Raw genomic sequence first — 17,672 nt, 5'->3', positions numbered from 1 at the left:
CGAGTCGAGCAGGTGGCTCCGGCGTGCTCGGCAGGTTGTTCAGACGGGTCTGGCAGATGTTTTCCGTCTGTTCGGGGTGTGGTTCCAGCATCTCATGCACATGGTTCTGGCACGTGTGAGATGTGGTTCCGGCCGGCCCGACAGGTGTTTCCACAGTGTCCGCCAAGTGGTACTGGCGTAGTTGGCAGGTGATTTTGGCATGACCGGCAGGTGGTTCCAGCAAGCCCGGCAGGTGATTCCGAAGTGTTCCCCAACTGGTTGTGGCGTAGCCGGCAGGTGATTTTTGCGTGATCGGCAGGTGGTTCTGGCGAGTCGAGCAGGTGGTTCCGGCGTGCTCGGCTGGTGCTTCCGGGGTCATTGGCACGGGGTTCTGGCATGTCTGAGAGGTGGTTCCTGCATGCCCGGCAAGTGATTCCGGATTGTTCGCCAAGTGGTTCTGGCATAGTCGGCAGGTGATTTTGGCATGTCCGGCAGGTGGTTCAGGCGAGTTGAGCAGGTGGTTCCAACGTGCTTGGCAGGTGCTTCCGGCGTCTCCGGCACGTGTTTCTGGCACATCTGACAGGTGGTTCCGGCATGCCCGAAAGGTGATTCCGGTCTGTCCGGTAGGTGGTTCCAGCCTGCACGGCATGTGGTTCTGGTACGTCTCAGAGGTGGTTGCGCATGCCCAACAGGTGATTCCGGACTGTCCGCCACATGGTTCTGGCACGTCTGAGAGGTGGTTCCGGCATGCCCGGCAGGTCATCCCAGAGAGTCCTCCAAGTGGTTCTGGCATAACACGCAGGTGATTTTGGCGTGTCTGGCAGGTTGTTCCGTTGTGCTTGGCAGGTGGTTCAGGCTTGGCCGGCAGGTGGTTCCAGACTGTCCAGGACGTGTTTCCAGCTTCTCCGGCAGGTGGTTCTGGTACGTCTGAGAGGTGGTTCCGCCATGGCTGGCAGGCGATTCCGGACCGTCCCCCAGGTGGTTCTGGCATAGCCAGCAGTTGATATTGGCCTGTCCGGCAGGTGGTTCCAGCGAGTCGAACAGGTGGCTCCGGCGTTCTTGGCAGGTGGTTCCGGTCTGTCCGGTAGGTGATTCCGGCGTGTCCGGGACGTGCTTCCGGCACGTCTGAGAGGTGGTTCCGGCATGCACGACAGGTGATTTTGGAGTGTCCGCCAGGTGGTTCTGGCGTACCCGGCAGGTGATTTTGGCGTGTCCGGCAGGTGTTTCTGGCGAGTCGAGCAGGTGGCTCCGGCATGCTCGGCAGGTGCTTCCGGCGTCTCCGGCACGTGGTTCTGGTGTGTCTGAGATCTGGTTCCGGCATGTCCGGCAGATGATTCCAGAGTGTCCGCCAAGTGGTTCTGGCATACCCGGCTGGTGATTTGGGCATGTCAGGTAGGTGGTTCCGGCGAGTCGAGCAGGTGGCTCCGGCGTGCTCGGCAGGTTGTTCAGACGGGTCTGGCAGGTGTTTTCCGTCTCTTCGGGGTGTGGTTCCAGCAGCTCATGCACATGGTTCTGGCACGTCTGAGATGTGGTTCCGGCCGGCCCGACAGGTGTTTCCACAGTGTCCGCCAAGTGGTACTGGCGTAGTTGGCAGGTGATTTTGGCATGACCGGCAGGTGGTTCCAGCAAGCCCGGCAGGTGATTCCGAAGTGTTCCCCAACTGGTTGTGGCGTAGCCGGCAGGTGATTTTTGCGTGTCCGGCAGGTGGTTCTGGCGAGTTGAGCAGGTGGTTCCGGCGTGCTCGGCAGGTGCTTCCGGGGTCATTGGCACGTGGTTCTGGCATATCTGAGAGGTGGTTCCGGCATGCCCGGCAGGTGATTCCGGAGTGTTCGCCAAGTGTTTGCGGCGTAGCCGGCAGGTGATTTTGCATGTCCAGCGGTCGTTCCGGCGGGTCGAGCCGGTGGTTCCGGCGTGTCCGGCAGGTGGTTCCGGTCTGTCCGGCAGGTGGTTCTGTGGTGTCCGGCACGAGGTTCAGTCTGAGAGGCTGTGCCGGCATGCCCCTCACGTGATTCCGGCTTGTCCCCGAAGTGGTGCTGGTGTAGCGGGCAGGTGATTTTGGCGTGTCCGGCAGGTGGTTCAGGCGAGTTGAGCAGGTGGTTGCGACGTGCTCGGCAGGTGCTTCCGGCGTCTCCGGCACGTGTTTCTGGCACATCTGACTGGTGGTTCCGGCATGCCCAAAAGTTGATTCCGGTCTGTCCGGTAGGTGGTTCCGGCGTGCACGGCACGTGGTTCTGGTACGTGTCAGAGGTGGTTGCGTATGCCCAACAGGTGATTCCGGACTGTCCGCCACGTGCTTCTGGCACCTCTGAGAGGTGGTTCCGGAATGCCTGACATGTGATTCCGGAGTGTCTGCCGAGTGGTTCTTGCATAGCCAGCAACTGATTTTGGCGTGTCAAGTAGGTGGTTCTGGGGAGTGGATCAGCTGGTTCCGGTATACTCGGCAGGTGGTACCGGCGTGTCCGTAACATGGTTCTGGCAAGTCTGAGAGGCGGTTCCAGCATGTCCGGCAGGTGATTCCGGAGTGTTCGCCAAGTGGTTCTGGCGTAGCCGGCGGGTGATTTTGCATGTCCGGCGGTGGTTCCGGCAAGTCGAGACGTTGGTTCCAGCGTGTCCGGCAGGTGGTTCCCGTCTGTCCAGCAGGTGGTTCTGGGGTGTCCGGCACGAGGTTCTGGCACGTCTGAGAGGTTGTGTCGGCATGCACTTCACGTGATTCCGGCTTGTCCACCAAGTGGTTCTGGTGTAGCGGGCAGGTGAGTTTGGCATGTCCGGCAGGTGTGACCGGTGAGTCAAGCAGGTGGTTCCGGCGAGTGTTTCCTGTGTTTCCGGTCTGTCCGGGAGATGGTTCCGGCCTGTCCGGCACGTGCTTCTGGCACTTCGGAGAGGTTGTGCTGGCATGCCCGGCAGGTGATTCTGGAGTGTCCGCCAAGTGGTTCTTTCGTAGCCGGCAGGTGATTTTGGTGTGACCGGCAGGTGGTTCTGGCGAGTCAAGCAGGTGGTCCCGGCGTGTCCGGCAGGTGGTTCCGGTCTGTCCTGGAGGTGGTTCCGGAGTGTCTGCCGAGTGGTTCTGGCATAGCCGGCAGGTGATTTTGGCGTGTCCAGCAGGTGGTTCTGGGGAGTGGAGCAGGTGGTTCCGGCATACTCGGCAGGTGGTTGCGGCGTGTCCGGCACATGGTTCTGGCACGTCTGAGAGGTGGATCCGGCATGCCCGGCAGGTGATCCCGGAGAGTCCTCCAAGTGGTTCTGGCGTACCCCGCAGGTGTTTCTGATGTGTCCGGCAGGTGGCTCTGGTGAGTCGAGCAGTTGGTTCCGGCGTGCTCGGCAGGTGGTTCCGGCAGGTCCGGCAGGTGTCTTCCGTCTGTCCATGACGTGGTTCCGGCATGCCCGCAAGGTGATTCTGGAGTGTCCACCAAGTAGTTTTGCCGTAGCCGGCATACGATTTTGGCCTGTGAGGCAGGTGGTTCCGGCATGTCCAGCATGTGGTTCCGGCGAGCTCGGCAGGTGGTACCGGCGTGTCTGGAACATGGTTTTGGCACGTCTGAGAGATGGTTCTGGCATGCCCGGCAGGTGATTCCGGAGTGTCCGGGATGTGGTTCTGGCACCTCTGAGAGGTGGTTCCGGAATGCCTGACATGTGATTCCAGAGTGTCTGCCGAGTGGTTCTGGCGTAGCCGGCAGGTGATTTTGGCGTGTCCAGCAGGTGGTTCCGGCGAGCTCGGCAGGTGGTACCGGCGTGTCCGGAACATGGTTCTGGCACGTCTGAGAGATGGTTCTGGCATGCCCGGCAGGTGATTCCGGAGGGTCCGGCATGTGGTTCTGGCACCTCTGAGAGGTGGTTCTGGCATGCCCGGCAGGTGGTTCCTGAGTGTCTGCCGAGTGGTTCTGGCGTAGCCGGCAGGTGATTTTGGCGTGTCCAGCTGGTGGTTCTGGGGAGTGGAGCAGGTGGTTCCGGCATACTCGGCAGGTGGTACCGGCGTGTCCAGAACATTTTTCTGGCAAGTCTGAGAGGTGGTTCCGGCATGCCCGGCAGGTGAAGCGGAGTGTTCGCCAAGTGGTTCTGGCGTAGCCGGCAGGTGATTTTGGCGTGTCCGGCAGGTGGTTCTGGCGAGTCGAGCAGGTGGTTCCGGTGTGCTCGGCAGGTGCTTCCGGGGTCATTGGCACGTGGTTCTGGCATATCTGAGAGGTGGTTCAGGCATACCCGGCTGGTGATTTTGGCATGTCAGGTAGGTGGTTCCGGCAAGTCGAGCAGGTGGCTCCGGCGTGCTCGGCAGGTTGTTCAGACGGGTCTGGCAGGTGTTTTCCGTCTGTTCGGGGTGTGGTTCCAGCATCTCATGCACATGGTTCTGGCACGTCTGAGATGTGGTTCCGGCCGGCCCGACAGGTGTTTCCACAGTGTCCGCCAAGTGGTACTGGCGTAGTTGGCAGGTGATTTTGGCATGACCGGCAGGTGGTTCCAGCAAGCCCGGCAGGTGATTCCGAAGTGTTCCCCAACTGGTTGTGGCGTAGCCGGCAGGTGATTTCTGCGTGTCCGGCAGGTGGTTCTGGCGAGTCGAGCAGGTGGTTCCGGCGTGCTCGGCAGGTGCTTCCGGGGTCATTGGCACGTGGTTCTGGCATATCTGAGAGGTGGTTCCGGCATGCCCGGCAGGTGATTCCGGAGTGTTCGCCAAGTGTTTCCGGCGTAGCCGGCAGGTGATTTTGCATGTCCAGCGGTCGTTCCGGCGGGTCTAGCCGGTGGTTCCGGCGTGTCCGGCAGGTGTTTCCGGTCTGTCCGGCAGGTGGTACTGTGGTGTCCGGCACGAGGTTCAGTCTGAGAGGCTGTGCCGGCATGCCCATCACGTGATTCCGGCTTGTCCCCGAAGTGGTGCTGGTGTAGCGGGCAGGTGATTTTTGCGTGTCCGGCAGGTGGTTCAGGCGAGTTGAGCAGGTGGTTGCGACGTCCTCAGCAGGTGCTTCCGGCATCTCCGGCACGTGTTTCTGGCACATCTGACTGGTGGTTCCGGCATGCCCAAAAGTTGATTCCGGTCTGTCCGGTAGGTGGTTCCGGCGTGCACGCCACGTGGTTCTGGTACGTGTCAGAGGTGGTTGCGTATGCCCAACAGGTGATTCCGGACTGTCCGCCACGTGCTTCTGGCACGTCTGAGAGGTGGTTCCAACATGCCTGGCAGGTCATTTCGGAGAGTCGTCCAAGTGGTTCTGGCGTAGCCCACAGGTGATTTTGGCGTGTCCGGCAGGTGGTTCCGCCGTGCTCGGCAGGTGGTTCAGGCATGGCCGTCACGTGGTTCCAGTCTGTCCAGGACGTGTTTCCAGCTTCTCCGGCAGGTGGTTCTGGTACGTCTGAGAGGTGGTTCCGCCATGGCTGGCAGGTGATCCCGGACTGTCCCCCAGGTGGTTCTGGCATAGCCAGCAGTTGATATTGGTCTCTCCGGCAGGTGGTTCCAGCGAGTCAAACAGGTGGCTCCGGCATTCTTGGCAGGTGGTTCCGGTCTGTCCGGTAGGTGTTTCCGGCGTGTCTGGCACGTGCTTCTGGCACGTCTGAGAGGTGGTTCCGGCATGCGCGGCAGGTGATTCCGTAGTGTCCGCCCGATGGTTCTGGCATACCCGGCACGTGATTTTGGCGTGTCCGGCACGTGTTTCTGGCGAGTCGAGCAGGTGGCTCCGGCATGCTCGGCAGGTGCTTCCGGCGTCTCCGGCACTTGGTTCTGGTGTGTCTGAGAGCTGGTTCCGGCATGTCCGGCAGATGATTCCGGAGTGTCCGCCAAGTGGTTCTGGCATACCCAGCAGGTGATTTTGGCGTGTCAGGGAGGTGGTACCGGTTAGTCGAGCAGGGGGTTCCGGCGTGCTCAGCAGGTAGTTCAGGCGGTTCTGGCAGGTGGTATCCGTCTGTTCGGGGTGTGGTTCCAGCATCTCATGAACACGTTTCTGGCACGTCTGAGATGTGGTTCCGGCCGGCCCGACAGGTGTTTCCACAGTGTACGCCAAGTGGTACTGGCGTAGTTGGCAGGTGATTTTGGCATTACCGGCAGGTGGTTCCAGCAAGCCCGGCAGGTGATTCCGAAGTGTTCCCCAACTGGTGGTGGCGTAGTCGGCAGGTGATTTATGCGTGTCCGGCAGGTGGTTCAGGCGAGTTGAGCAGGTGGTTGCGACGTGCTCGGCAGGTGCTTCCGGCGTCTCCGGCACGTGTTTCTGGCACATCTGACTGGTGGTTCCGGCATGCCCAAAAGTTCATTGCGGTCTGTCCAGTAGGAGGTTCCGGCGTGCTCGGCTGGTGCTTCCGGGGTCATTGGCACGGGGTTCTGGCATGTCTGAGAGGTGGTTCCTGCATGCCCGGCAAGTGATTCCGGATTGTTCGCCAAGTGGTTCTGGCATAGTCGGCAGGTGATTTTGGCATGTCCGGCAGGTGGTTCAGGCGAGTTGAGCAGGTGGTTCCAACGTGCTTGGCAGGTGCTTCCGGCGTCTCCGGCACGTGTTTCTGGCACATCTGACAGGTGGTTCCGGCATGCCCGAAAGGTGATTCCGGTCTGTCCGGTAGGTGGTTCCAGCCTGCACGGCATGTGGTTCTGGTACGTCTCAGAGGTGGTTGCGCATGCCCAACAGGTGATTCCGGACTGTCCGCCACATGGTTCTGGCACGTCTGAGAGGTGGTTCCGGCATGCGCGGCAGGTCATCCCAGAGAGTCCTCCAAGTGGTTCTGGCATAACACGCAGGTGATTTTGGCGTGTCTGGCAGGTTGTTCCGTTGTGCTTGGCAGGTGGTTCAGGCTTGGCCGGCAGGTGGTTCCAGACTGTCCAGGACGTGTTTCCAGCTTCTCCGGCAGGTGGTTCTGGTACGTCTGAGAGGTGGTTCCGCCATGGCTGGCAGGGGATTCCGGACCGTCCCCCAGGTGGTTCTGGCATAGCCAGCAGTTGATATTGGCCTGTCCCGCAGGTGGTTCCAGCGAGTCGAACAGGTGGCTCCGGCGTGCTCGGCAGGTGGTTCCGGTCTGTCCGGTAGGTGATTCCGGCGTGTCCGGCACGTGCTTCCGGCACGTCGGAGAGTTGGTTCCGGCATGCGCGACAGGTGATTTCGGAGTGTCCGCCAGGTGGTTCTGGCGTACCCGGCAGGTGATTTTGGCGTGTCCGGCAGGTGTTTCTGGCGAGTCGAGCAGGTGGCTCCGGCATGCCTCGGCAGGTGCTTCCGGCGTCTCCGGCACGTGGTTCTGGTGTGTCTGAGATCTGGTTCCGGCATGTCCGGCAGATGATTCCAGAGTGTCCGCCAAGTGGTTCTGGCATACCCGGCTGGTGATTTGGGCATGTCAGGTAGGTGGTTCCGGCGAGTCGAGCAGGTGGCTCCGGCGTGCTCGGCAGGTTTTTCAGACGGGTCTGGCAGGTGTTTTCTGTCTGTTCGGGGTGTGGTTCCAGCATCTCATGCACATGGTTCTGGCACGTCTGAGATGTGGTTCCGGCCGGCCCGACAGGTGTTTCCACAGTGTCCGCCAAGTGGTACTGGCGTAGTTGGCAGGTGATTTTGGCATGACCGGCAGGTGGTTCCAGCAAGCCCGGCAGGTGATTCCGAAGTGTTCCCCAACTGGTTGTGGCGTAGCCGGAAGGTGATTTCTGCGTGTCCGGCAGGTGGTTCTGGCGAGTCGAGCAGGTGGTTCCGGCGTGCTCGGCAGGTGCTTCCGGGGTCATTGGCACGTGGTTCTGGCATATCTGAGAGGTGGTTCCGGCATGCCCGGCAGGTGATTCCGGAGTGTTCGCCAAGTGTTTCCGGCGTAGCCGGCAGGTGATTTTGCATGTCCAGCGGTCGTTCCGGCGGGTCGAGCCGGTGGTTCCGGCGTGTCCGGCAGGTGGTTCCGGTCTGTCCGGCAGGTGGTTCTGTGGTGTCCGGCACGAGGTTCAGTCTGAGAGGCTGTGCCGGCATGCCCCTCACGTGATTCCGGCTTGTCCCCGAAGTGGTGCTGGTGTAGCGGGCAGGTGATTTTGGCGTGTCCGGCAGGTGGTTCAGGCGAGTTGAGCAGGTGGTTGCGACGAGCTCGGCGGGTGCTTCTGGCGTCTCCGGCACGTGTTTCTGGCACATCTGACTGGTGGTTCCGGCATGCCCAAAAGTTGATTCCGGTCTGTCCGGTAGGTGGTTCCAGCGTGCCTGGCACGTGGTTCTGGTACGTGTCAGAGGTGGTTGCGTATGCCCAACAGGTGATTCCGGACTGTCCGCCACGTGCTTCTGGCACGTCTGAGAGGTGGTTCCAACATGCCCGGCAGGTCATTTCGGAGAGTCGTCCAAGTGGTTCTGGCGTAGCCCGCAGGTTATTTTGGCGTGTCCGGCAGGTGGTTCCGCCGTGCTCGGCAGGTGGTTCAGGCATGGCCGTCACGTGGTTCCAGTCTGTCCAGGACGTGTTTCCAGCTTCTCCGGCAGGTGGTTCTGGTACGTCTGAGAGGTGGTTCCGCCATGGCTGGCAGGTGATCCCGGACTGTCCCCCAGGTGGTTCTGGCATAGCCAGCAGTTGATATTGGCCTGTCCGGCAGGTGGTTCCAGCGAGTCGAACAGGTGGCTCCGACGTTCTTGGCAGGTGGTTCCGGTCTGTCCGGTAGGTGTTTCCGGCGTGTCTGGCACGTGCTTCCGGCACGTCTGAGAGGTGGTTCCGGCATGCGCGGCAGGTGATTCCGGAGTGTCCGCCAGGTGGTTCTGGCATACCCGGCAGGTGATTTTGGCGTGTCCGGCAGGTGTTTCTGGCGAGTCGAGCAGGTGGCTCCGGCATGCTCGGCAGGTGCTTCCGGCGTCTCCGGCACTTGGTTCTGGTGTGTCTGAGAGCTGGTTCCGGCATGTACGGCAGATGATTCCGGAGTGTCCGCCACGTGGTTCTGGCATACCCAGCAGGTGATTTTGGCGTGTCAGGGAGGTGGTACCGGTGAGTCGAGCAGGTGTTTCCGGCGTGCTCAGCAGGTGGTTCAAGCGGTTCTGGCAGGTGGTATCCGTCTGTTCGGGGTGTGGTTCCAGCATCTCATGAACACGTTTCTGGCACGTCTGAGATGTGGTTCCAGCCGGCCCGACAGGTGTTTCCGTAGTGTCCGCCAAGCGGTTCTGGCGTAGTTGGCAGGTGATTTTGGCATGACTGGCAGGTGGTTCCAGCAAGCCTGGCAGGTGATTCCAAAGTGTTCACCAACTGGTTGTGGCGTAGCCGGCAGGTGATTTTTGCGTGATCGGCAGGTGGTTCTGGCGAGTCGAGCAGGTGGTTCCGGCGTGCTCGGCTGGTGCTTCCGGGGTCATTGGCACGGGGTTCTGGCATGTCTGAGAGGTGGTTCCTGCATGCCCGACAAGTGATTCCGGATTGTTCGCCAAGTGGTTCTGGCATAGTCGGCAGGTGATTTTGGCATGTCCGTCAGGTGGTTCAGGCGAGTTGAGCAGGTGGTTCCAACGTGCTTGGCAGGTGCTTCCGGCGTCTCCGGCACGTGTTTCTGGCACATCTGACAGGTGGTTCCGGCATGCCCGAAAGGTGATTCCGGTCTGTCCGGTAGGTGGTTCCAGCCTGCACGGCATGTGGTTCTGGTACGTCTCAGAGGTGGTTGCGCATGCCCAACAGGTGATTCCGGACTGTCCGCCACATGGTTCTGGCACGTCTGAGAGGTGGTTCCGGCATGCCCGGCAGGTCATCCCAGAGAGTCCTCCAAGTGGTTCTGGCATAACACGCAGGTGATTTTGGCGTGTCTGGCAGGTTGTTCCGTTGTGCTTGGCAGGTGGTTCAGGCTTGGCCGGCAGGTGGTTCCAGACTGTCCAGGACGTGTTTCCAGCTTCTCCGGCAGGTGGTTATGGTACGTCTGAGATGTGGTTCCGCCATGGCTGACAGGCGATTCCGGACCGTCCCCCAGGTGGTTCTGGCATAGCCAGCAGTTGATATTGGCCTGTCCGGCAGGTGGTTCCAGCGAGTCGAACAGGTGGCTCCGGCGTTCTTGGCAGGTGGTTCCGGTCTGTCCGGTAGGTGATTCCGGCGTGTCCGGGACGTGCTTCCGGCACGTCTGAGAGGTGGTTCCGGCATGCGCGACAGGTGATTTTGGAGTGTCCGCCAGGTGGTTCTGGCGTACCCGGCAGGTGATTTTGGCGTGTCCGGCAGGTGTTTCTGGCGAGTCGAGCAGGTGGCTCCGGCATGCCTCGGCAGGTGCTTCCGGCGTCTCCGGCACGTGGTTCTGGTGTGTCTGAGATCTGGTTCCGGCATGTCCGGCAGATGATTCCAGAGTGTCCGCCAAGTGGTTCTGGCATACCCGGCTGGTGATTTGGGCATGTCAGGTAGGTGGTTCCGGCGAGTCGAGCAGGTGGCTCCGGCGTGCTCGGCAGGTTGTTCAGACGGGTCTGGCAGGTGTTTTCCGTCTCTTCGGGGTGTGGTTCCAGCAGCTCATGCACATGGTTCTGGCACGTCTGAGATGTGGTTCCGGCCGGCCTGACAGGTGTTTCCACAGTGTCCGCCAAGTGATACTGGCGTAGTTTGCAGGTGATTTTGGCATGACCGGCAGGTGGTTCCAGCAAGCCCGGCAGGTGATTCCGAAGTGTTCCCCAACTGGTTGTGGTGTAGCCGGCAGGTGATTTCTGCGTGTCCGCCCGGTGGTTCTGGCGAGTCGAGCAGGTGGTTCCGGCGTGCTCGGCTGGTGCTTCCGGGGTCATTGGCACGTGGTTCTGGCATATCTGAGAGGTGGTTCCGGCATGCCCGGCAGGTGATTCCGGAGTGTTCGCCAAGTGTTTCCGGCGTAGCCGGCAGGTGAGTTTGCATGTCCAGCGGTCGTTCCGGCGGGTCGCGCCGGTGGTTCCGGCGTGTCCGGCAGGTGGTTCCGGTCTGTCCGGCAGGTGGTTCTGTGGTGTCCGGCACGAGGTTCAGTCTGAGAGGCTGTGCCGGCATGCCCCTCACGTGATTCCGGCTTGTCCCCGAAGTGGTGCTGGTGTAGCGGGCCGGTGATTTTGGCGTGTCCGGCAGGTGGTTCAGGCGAGTTGAGCAGGTGGTTGCGACGTGCTCGGCAGGTGCTTCCGGCGTCTCCGGCACGTGTTTCTGGCACATCTGACTGGTGGTTCCGGCATGCCCAAAAGTTGATTCCGGTCTGTCCGGTAGGTGGTTCCGGCGTGCACGGCACGTGGTTCTGGTACGTGTCAGAGGTGGTTGCGTATGCCCAACAGGTGATTCCGGACTGTCCGCCACGTGCTTCTGGCACCTCTGAGAGGTGGTTCCGGAATGCCTGACATGTGATTCCGGAGTGTCTGCCGAGTGGTTCTTGCATAGCCAGCAGCTGATTTTGGCGTGTCAAGTAGGTGGTTCTGGGGAGTGGATCAGCTGGTTCCGGCATACTCGGCAGGTGGTACCGGCGTGTCCGTAACATGGTTCTGGCAAGTCTGAGAGGCGGTTCCAGCATGTCCGGCAGGTGATTCCGGAGTGTTCGCCAAGTGGTTCTGGCGTAGCCGGCGGGTGATTTTGCATGTCCGGCGGTGGTTCCGGCGAGTCGAGCCTGTGGTTCCGGCGTGTCCGGCAGGTGGTTCCCGTCTGTCCAGCAGGTGGTTCTGGGGTGTCCGGCACGAGGTTCTGGCACGTCTGAGAGGTTGTGTCGGCATGCACTTCACGTGATTCCGGCTTGTCCACCAAGTGGTTCTGGTGTAGCGGGCAGGTGATTTTGGCATGTCCGGCAGGTGTGACCGGTGAGTCAAGCAGGTGGTTCCGGCGAGTGTTTCCTGTGTTTCCGGTCTGTCCGGGAGATGGTTCCGGCCTGTCCGGCACGTGCTTCTGGCACTTCGGAGAGGTTGTGCTGGCATGCCCGGCAGGTGATTCTGGAGTGTCCGCCAAGTGGTTCTTTCGTAGCCGGCAGGTGATTTTGGTGTGACCGGCAGGTGGTTCTGGCGAGTCAAGCAGGTGGTCCCGGCGTGTCCGGCAGGTGGTTCCGGTCTGTCCTGGAGGTGGTTCCGGAGTGTCTGCCGAGTGGTTCTGGCATAGCCGGCAGGTGATTTTGGCGTGTCCAGCAGGTGGTTCTGGGGAGTGGAGCAGGTGGTTCCGGCATACTCGGCAGGTGGTTGCGGCGTGTCCGGCACATGGTTCTGGCACGTCTGAGAGGTGGATCCGGCATGCCCGGCAGGTGATCCCGGAGAGTCCTCCAAGTGGTTCTGGCGTACCCCGCAGGTGTTTCTGATGTGTCCGGCAGGTGGCTCTGGTGAGTCGAGCAGTTGGTTCCGGCGTGCTCGGCAGGTGGTTCCGGCAGGTCCGGCAGGTGTCTTCCGTCTGTCCATGACGTGGTTCCGGCATGCCCGCAAGGTGATTCTGGAGTGTCCACCAAGTAGTTTTGCCGTAGCCGGCATACGATTTTGGCCTGTGAGGCAGGTGGTTCCGGCATGTCCAGCATGTGGTTCCGGCGAGCTCGGCAGGTGGTACCGGCGTGTCTGGAACATGGTTTTGGCACGTCTGAGAGATGGTTCTGGCATGCCCGGCAGGTGATTCCGGAGTGTCCGGGATGTGGTTCTGGCACCTCTGAGAGGTGGTTCCGGAATGCCTGACATGTGATTCCAGAGTGTCTGCCGAGTGGTTCTGGCGTAGCCGGCAGGTGATTTTGGCGTGTCCAGCAGGTGGTTCCGGCGAGCTCGGCAGGTGGTACCGGCGTGTCCGGAACATGGTTCTGGCACGTCTGAGAGATGGTTCTGGCATGCCCGGCAGGTGATTCCGGAGGGTCCGGCATGTGGTTCTGGCACCTCTGAGAGGTGGTTCTGGCATGCCCGGCAGGTGGTTCCTGAGTGTCTGCCGAGTGGTTCTGGCGTAGCCGGCAGGTGATTTTGGCGTGTCCAGCTGGTGGTTCTGGGGAGTGGAGCAGGTGGTTCCGGCATACTCGGCAGGTGGTACCGGCGTGTCCAGAACATTTTTCTGGCAAGTCTGAGAGGTGGTTCCGGCATGCCCGGCAGGTGAAGCGGAGTGTTCGCCAAGTGGTTCTGGCGTAGCCGGCAGGTGATTTTGGCGTGTCCGGCAGGTGGTTCTGGCGAGTCGAGCAGGTGGTTCCGGTGTGCTCGGCAGGTGCTTCCGGGGTCATTGGCACGTGGTTCTGGCATATCTGAGAGGTGGTTCAGGCATACCCGGCTGGTGATTTTGGCATGTCAGGTAGGTGGTTCCGGCAAGTCGAGCAGGTGGCTCCGGCGTGCTCGGCAGGTTGTTCAGACGGGTCTGGCAGGTGTTTTCCGTCTGTTCGGGGTGTGGTTCCAGCATCTCATGCACATGGTTCTGGCACGTCTGAGATGTGGTTCCGGCCGGCCCGACAGGTGTTTCCACAGTGTCCGCCAAGTGGTACTGGCGTAGTTGGCAGGTGATTTTGGCATGACCGGCAGGTGGTTCCAGCAAGCCCGGCAGGTGATTCCGAAGTGTTCCCCAACTGGTTGTGGCGTAGCCGGCAGGTGATTTCTGCGTGTCCGGCAGGTGGTTCTGGCGAGTCGAGCAGGTGGTTCCGGCGTGCTCGGCAGGTGCTTCCGGGGTCATTGGCACGTGGTTCTGGCATATCTGAGAGGTGGTTCCGGCATGCCCGGCAGGTGATTCCGGAGTGTTCGCCAAGTGTTTCCGGCGTAGCCGGCAGGTGATTTTGCATGTCCAGCGGTCGTTCCGGCGGGTCTAGCCGGTGGTTCCGGCGTGTCCGGCAGGTGTTTCCGGTCTGTCCGGCAGGTGGTACTGTGGTGTCCGGCACGAGGTTCAGTCTGAGAGGCTGTGCCGGCATGCCCCTCACGTGATTCCGGCTTGTCCCCGAAGTGGTGCTGGTGTAGCGGGCAGGTGATTTTGGCCTGTGTGGCAGGTGGTTCAGGCGAGTTGAGCAGGTGGTTGCGACGTGCTCGGCAGGTGCTTCCGGCGTCTCTGGCACGTGTTTCTGGCACATCTGACTGGTGGTTCCGGCATGCCCAAAAGTTGATTCCGGTCTGTCCGGTAGGTGGTTCCGGCGTGCACGGCACGTGGTTCTGGTACATCTCAGAGGTGGTTGCGTATGCCTAACAGGTGATTCCGGACTGTCCGCCATGTGCTTCTGGCACGTCTGAGAGGTGGTTCCAACATGCCCGGCAGGTCATTTCGGAGAGTCGTCCAAGTGGTTCTGGCGTAGCCCGCAGGTGATTTTGGCGTGTCCGGCAGTTGGTTCTGCCGTGCTCGGCAGGTGGTTCAGGCATGGCCGTCACGTGGTTCCAGTCTGTCCAGGACGTGTTTCCAGCTTCTCCGGAAGGTGGTTCTGGAACGTCTGAGAGGTGGTTCCGCCATGGCTGGCAGGTGATATCGGACCGTCCCCCAGGTGGTTCTGGCATAGCCAGCAGTTGATATTGGCCTGTCCGGCAGGTGGTTCCAGCGAGTCGAACAGGTGGACCCGGCGTTCTTGGCAGGTGGTTCCGGTCTGTCCGGTAGGTGTTTCCGGCGTGTCCGGCACCTGCTTCCGGCACGTCTGAGAGGTGGTTCCGGCATGCGCGGCAGGTGATTCCGTAGTGTCCGCCAGGTGGTTCTGGCATCCCCGGCACGTGATTTTGGCGTGTCCGGCAGGTGTTTCTGGCGAGTCGAGCAGGTGGCTCCGGCATGCTCGGCAGGTCATTCCGGCGTCTCCGGCACTTGGTTCTGGTGTGTCTGAGAGCTGGTTCCGGCATGTCCGGCAGATGATTCCGGAGTGTCCGCCAAGTGGTTCTGGCATACCCAGCAGGTGATTTTGGTGTGTCAGGGAGGTGGTACCGGTGAGTCGAGCAGGTGGTTCCGGCGTGCTCAGCAGGTGGTTCAGGCGGTTCTGGCAGGTGGTATCCGTCTGTTCGGGGTGTGGTTCCAGCATCTCATGAACTCGTTTCTGGTACGTCTGAGATGTGGTTCCAGCCGGCCCGACAGGTGTTTCCGCAGTGTCCGCCAAGCGGTTCTGGCGTAGTTGGCAGGTGATTTTGGCATGACTGGCAGGTGGTTCCAGCAAGCCTGGCAGGTGATTCCAAAGTGTTCACCAACTGGATGTGGCGTAGCCGGCAGGTGATTTTTGCGTGATCGGCAGCTGGTTCTGGTGAGTCGAGCAGGTGGTTCCGGCGTGCTCGGCTGGTGCTTCCGGGGTCATTGGCACGGGGTTCTGGCATGTCTGAGAGGTGGTTCCTGCATGCCCGGCAAGTGATTCCGGAGTGTTCGCCAAGTGGTTCTGGCATAGTCGGCAGGTGATTTAGGCATGTCCGGCAGGTGGTTCAGGCGAGTTGAGCAGGTGGTTCCAACGTGCTTGGCAGGTGCTTCCGGCGTCTCCGGCACGTGTTTCTGGCACATCTGACAGGTGGTTCCGGCATGCCCGAAAGGTGATTCCGGTCTGTACGGTAGGTGGTTCCAGCCTGCACGGCATGTGGTTCTGGTACGTCTCAGAGGTGGTTGCGCATGCCCAACAGGTGATTCAGGACTGCCCGCCACATGGTTCTGGCACGTCTGAGAGGTGGTTCCGGCATGCCCGGCAGGTCATCCCAGAGAGTCCTCCAAGTGGTTCTGGCATAACACGCAGGTGATTTTGGCGTGTCTGGCAGGTTGTTCCGTTGTGCTTGGCAGGTGGTTCAGGCTTGGCCGGCTGGTGGTTCCAGACTGTCCAGGACGTGTTTCCGGCTTCTCCGGCAGGTGGTTCTGGTACGTCTGAGAGGTGGTTCTGCCATGGCTGGCAGGTGATCCCGGACTGTCCCCCAGGTGGTTCTGGAATAGCCAGCAGTTGATATTGGCCTGTCCGGCAGGTGGTTCCAGCGAGTCGAACAGGTGGCTCCGGCGTTCTTGGCAGGTGGTTCCGGTCTGTCCGGTAGGTGTTTCCGGCGTGTCTGGCACGTGCTTCCGGCACGTCTGAGAGGTGGTTCCGGAATGCGCGGCAGGTGATTCCGTAGTGTCCGCCAGGTGGTTCTGGCATACACGGCAGGTGATTTTGGCGTGTCCGGCAGGTGTTTCTGGCGACTCGAGCAGGTGGCTCCGGCATGCTCGGCAGGTGCTTCCGGCGTCTCCGGCACGTGGTTCTGGTGTGTCTGAGAGCTGGTTCCGGCATGTCCGGAAGATGATTCCGGAGTGTCCGCCAAGTGGTTCTGGCATACCCGGCTGGTGATTTGGGCATGTCAGGTAGGAGGTTCCGGCGAGTCGAGCAGGTGTCTCCGGCGTGCTCGGCAGGTTGTTCAGACGGGTCTGGCAGGTGTTTTCCGTCTCTTCGGGGTGTGGTTCCAGCAGCTCATGCACATGGTTCTGGCACGTTTGAGATGTGCTTCCGGCCAGCCCAACAGGTGTTTCCACAGTGTCCGCCAAGTGGTACTGGCGTAGTTGGCAGGTGATTTTGGCATGACCGGCAGGTGGTTCCAGCAAGCCCGGCAGGTGATTCCGAAGTGTTCCCCAACTGGTTGTGGCGTAGCCGGCAGGTGATTTTTGCGTGTCCAGCAGGTGGTTCTGGCGAGAAGAGCAGGTGGTTCCGGCGTGCTCGGCAGGTGCTTCCGGGGTCATTGGCACATGGTTCTGGCATATCTGAGAGGTGGTTCCTGCATGCCCGGCAAGTGATTCCGGAGTGTTCGCCAAGTGGTTCTGGCATAGTCGGCAGGTGATTTTGGCATGTCCGGCAGGTGGTTCAGGCGAGTTGAGCAGGTGGTTCCAACGTGCTTGGCAGGTGCTTCCGGCGTCTCCGGCACGTGTTTCTGGCACATCTGACAGGTGGTTCCGGCATGCCCGAAAGGTGATTCCGGTCTGTCCGGTAGGTGGTTCCAGCCTGCACGGCATGTGGTTCTGGTACGTCTCAGAGGTGGTTGCGCATGCCCAACAGGTGATTCCGGACTGTCCGCCACATGGTTCTGGCACGTCTGAGAGGTGGTTCCGGCATGCGCGGCAGGTCATCCCAGAGAGTCCTCCAAGTGGTTCTGGCATAACACGCAGGTGATTTTGGCGTGTCTGGCAGGTTGTTCCGTTGTGCTTGGCAGGTGGTTCAGGCTTGGCCGGCAGGTGGTTCCAGACTGTCCAGGACGTGTTTCCAGCTTCTCCGGCAGGTGGTTCTGGTACGTCTGAGAGGTGATTCCGCCATGGCTGGCAGGGGATTCCGGACCGTCCCCCAGGTGGTTCTGGCATAGCCAGCAGTTGATATTGGCCTGTCCGGCAGGTGGTTCCAGCGAGTCGAACAGGTGGCTCCGGCGTGCTCGGCAGGTGGTTCCGGTCTGTCCGGTAGGTGATTCCGGCGTGTCCGGCACGTGCTTCCGGCACGTCGGAGAGGTGGTTCCGGCATGCGCGACAGGTGATTTCGGAGTGTCCGCCAGGTGGTTCTGGCGTAGCCGGCAGGTGATTTTGGCGTGTCCGGCAGGTGTTTCTGGCGAGTCGAGCAGGTGTCTCCGGCATGCTCGGCAGGTGCTTCCGGCATCTCCGGCACGTGGTTCGGGTGTGTCTGAGAGCTGGTTCCGGCATGTCCGGCAGATGATTCCGGAGTGTCCGCCAAGTGGTTCTGGCATACCCGGCTGGTGATTTGGGCATGTCAGGTAGGTGGTTCCGGCGAGTCGAGCAGGTGGCTCCGGCGTGCTCGGCAGGTTGTTCAGACGGGTCTGGCAGGTGTTTTCCATCTGTTCGGGGTGTGGTTCCAGCATCTCATGCACATGGTTCTGGCACGTCTGAGATGTGGTTCCGGCCGGCCCGACAGGTGTTTCCACAGTCTCCGCCAAGTGGTACTGGCGTAGTTGGCAGGTGATTTTGGCATGACCGGCAGGTGGTTCCAGCAATCCCGGCAGGTGATTCCGAAGTGTTCCCCA

The sequence above is a fragment of the Equus caballus genome, chromosome 26, assembly GCF_041296265.1.
Source record: "Equus caballus isolate H_3958 breed thoroughbred chromosome 26, TB-T2T, whole genome shotgun sequence".
NCBI classification, from domain to species: Eukaryota; Metazoa; Chordata; class Mammalia; order Perissodactyla; family Equidae; genus Equus; species Equus caballus.
Note: the sequence above shows the minus strand (reverse complement) of the source record.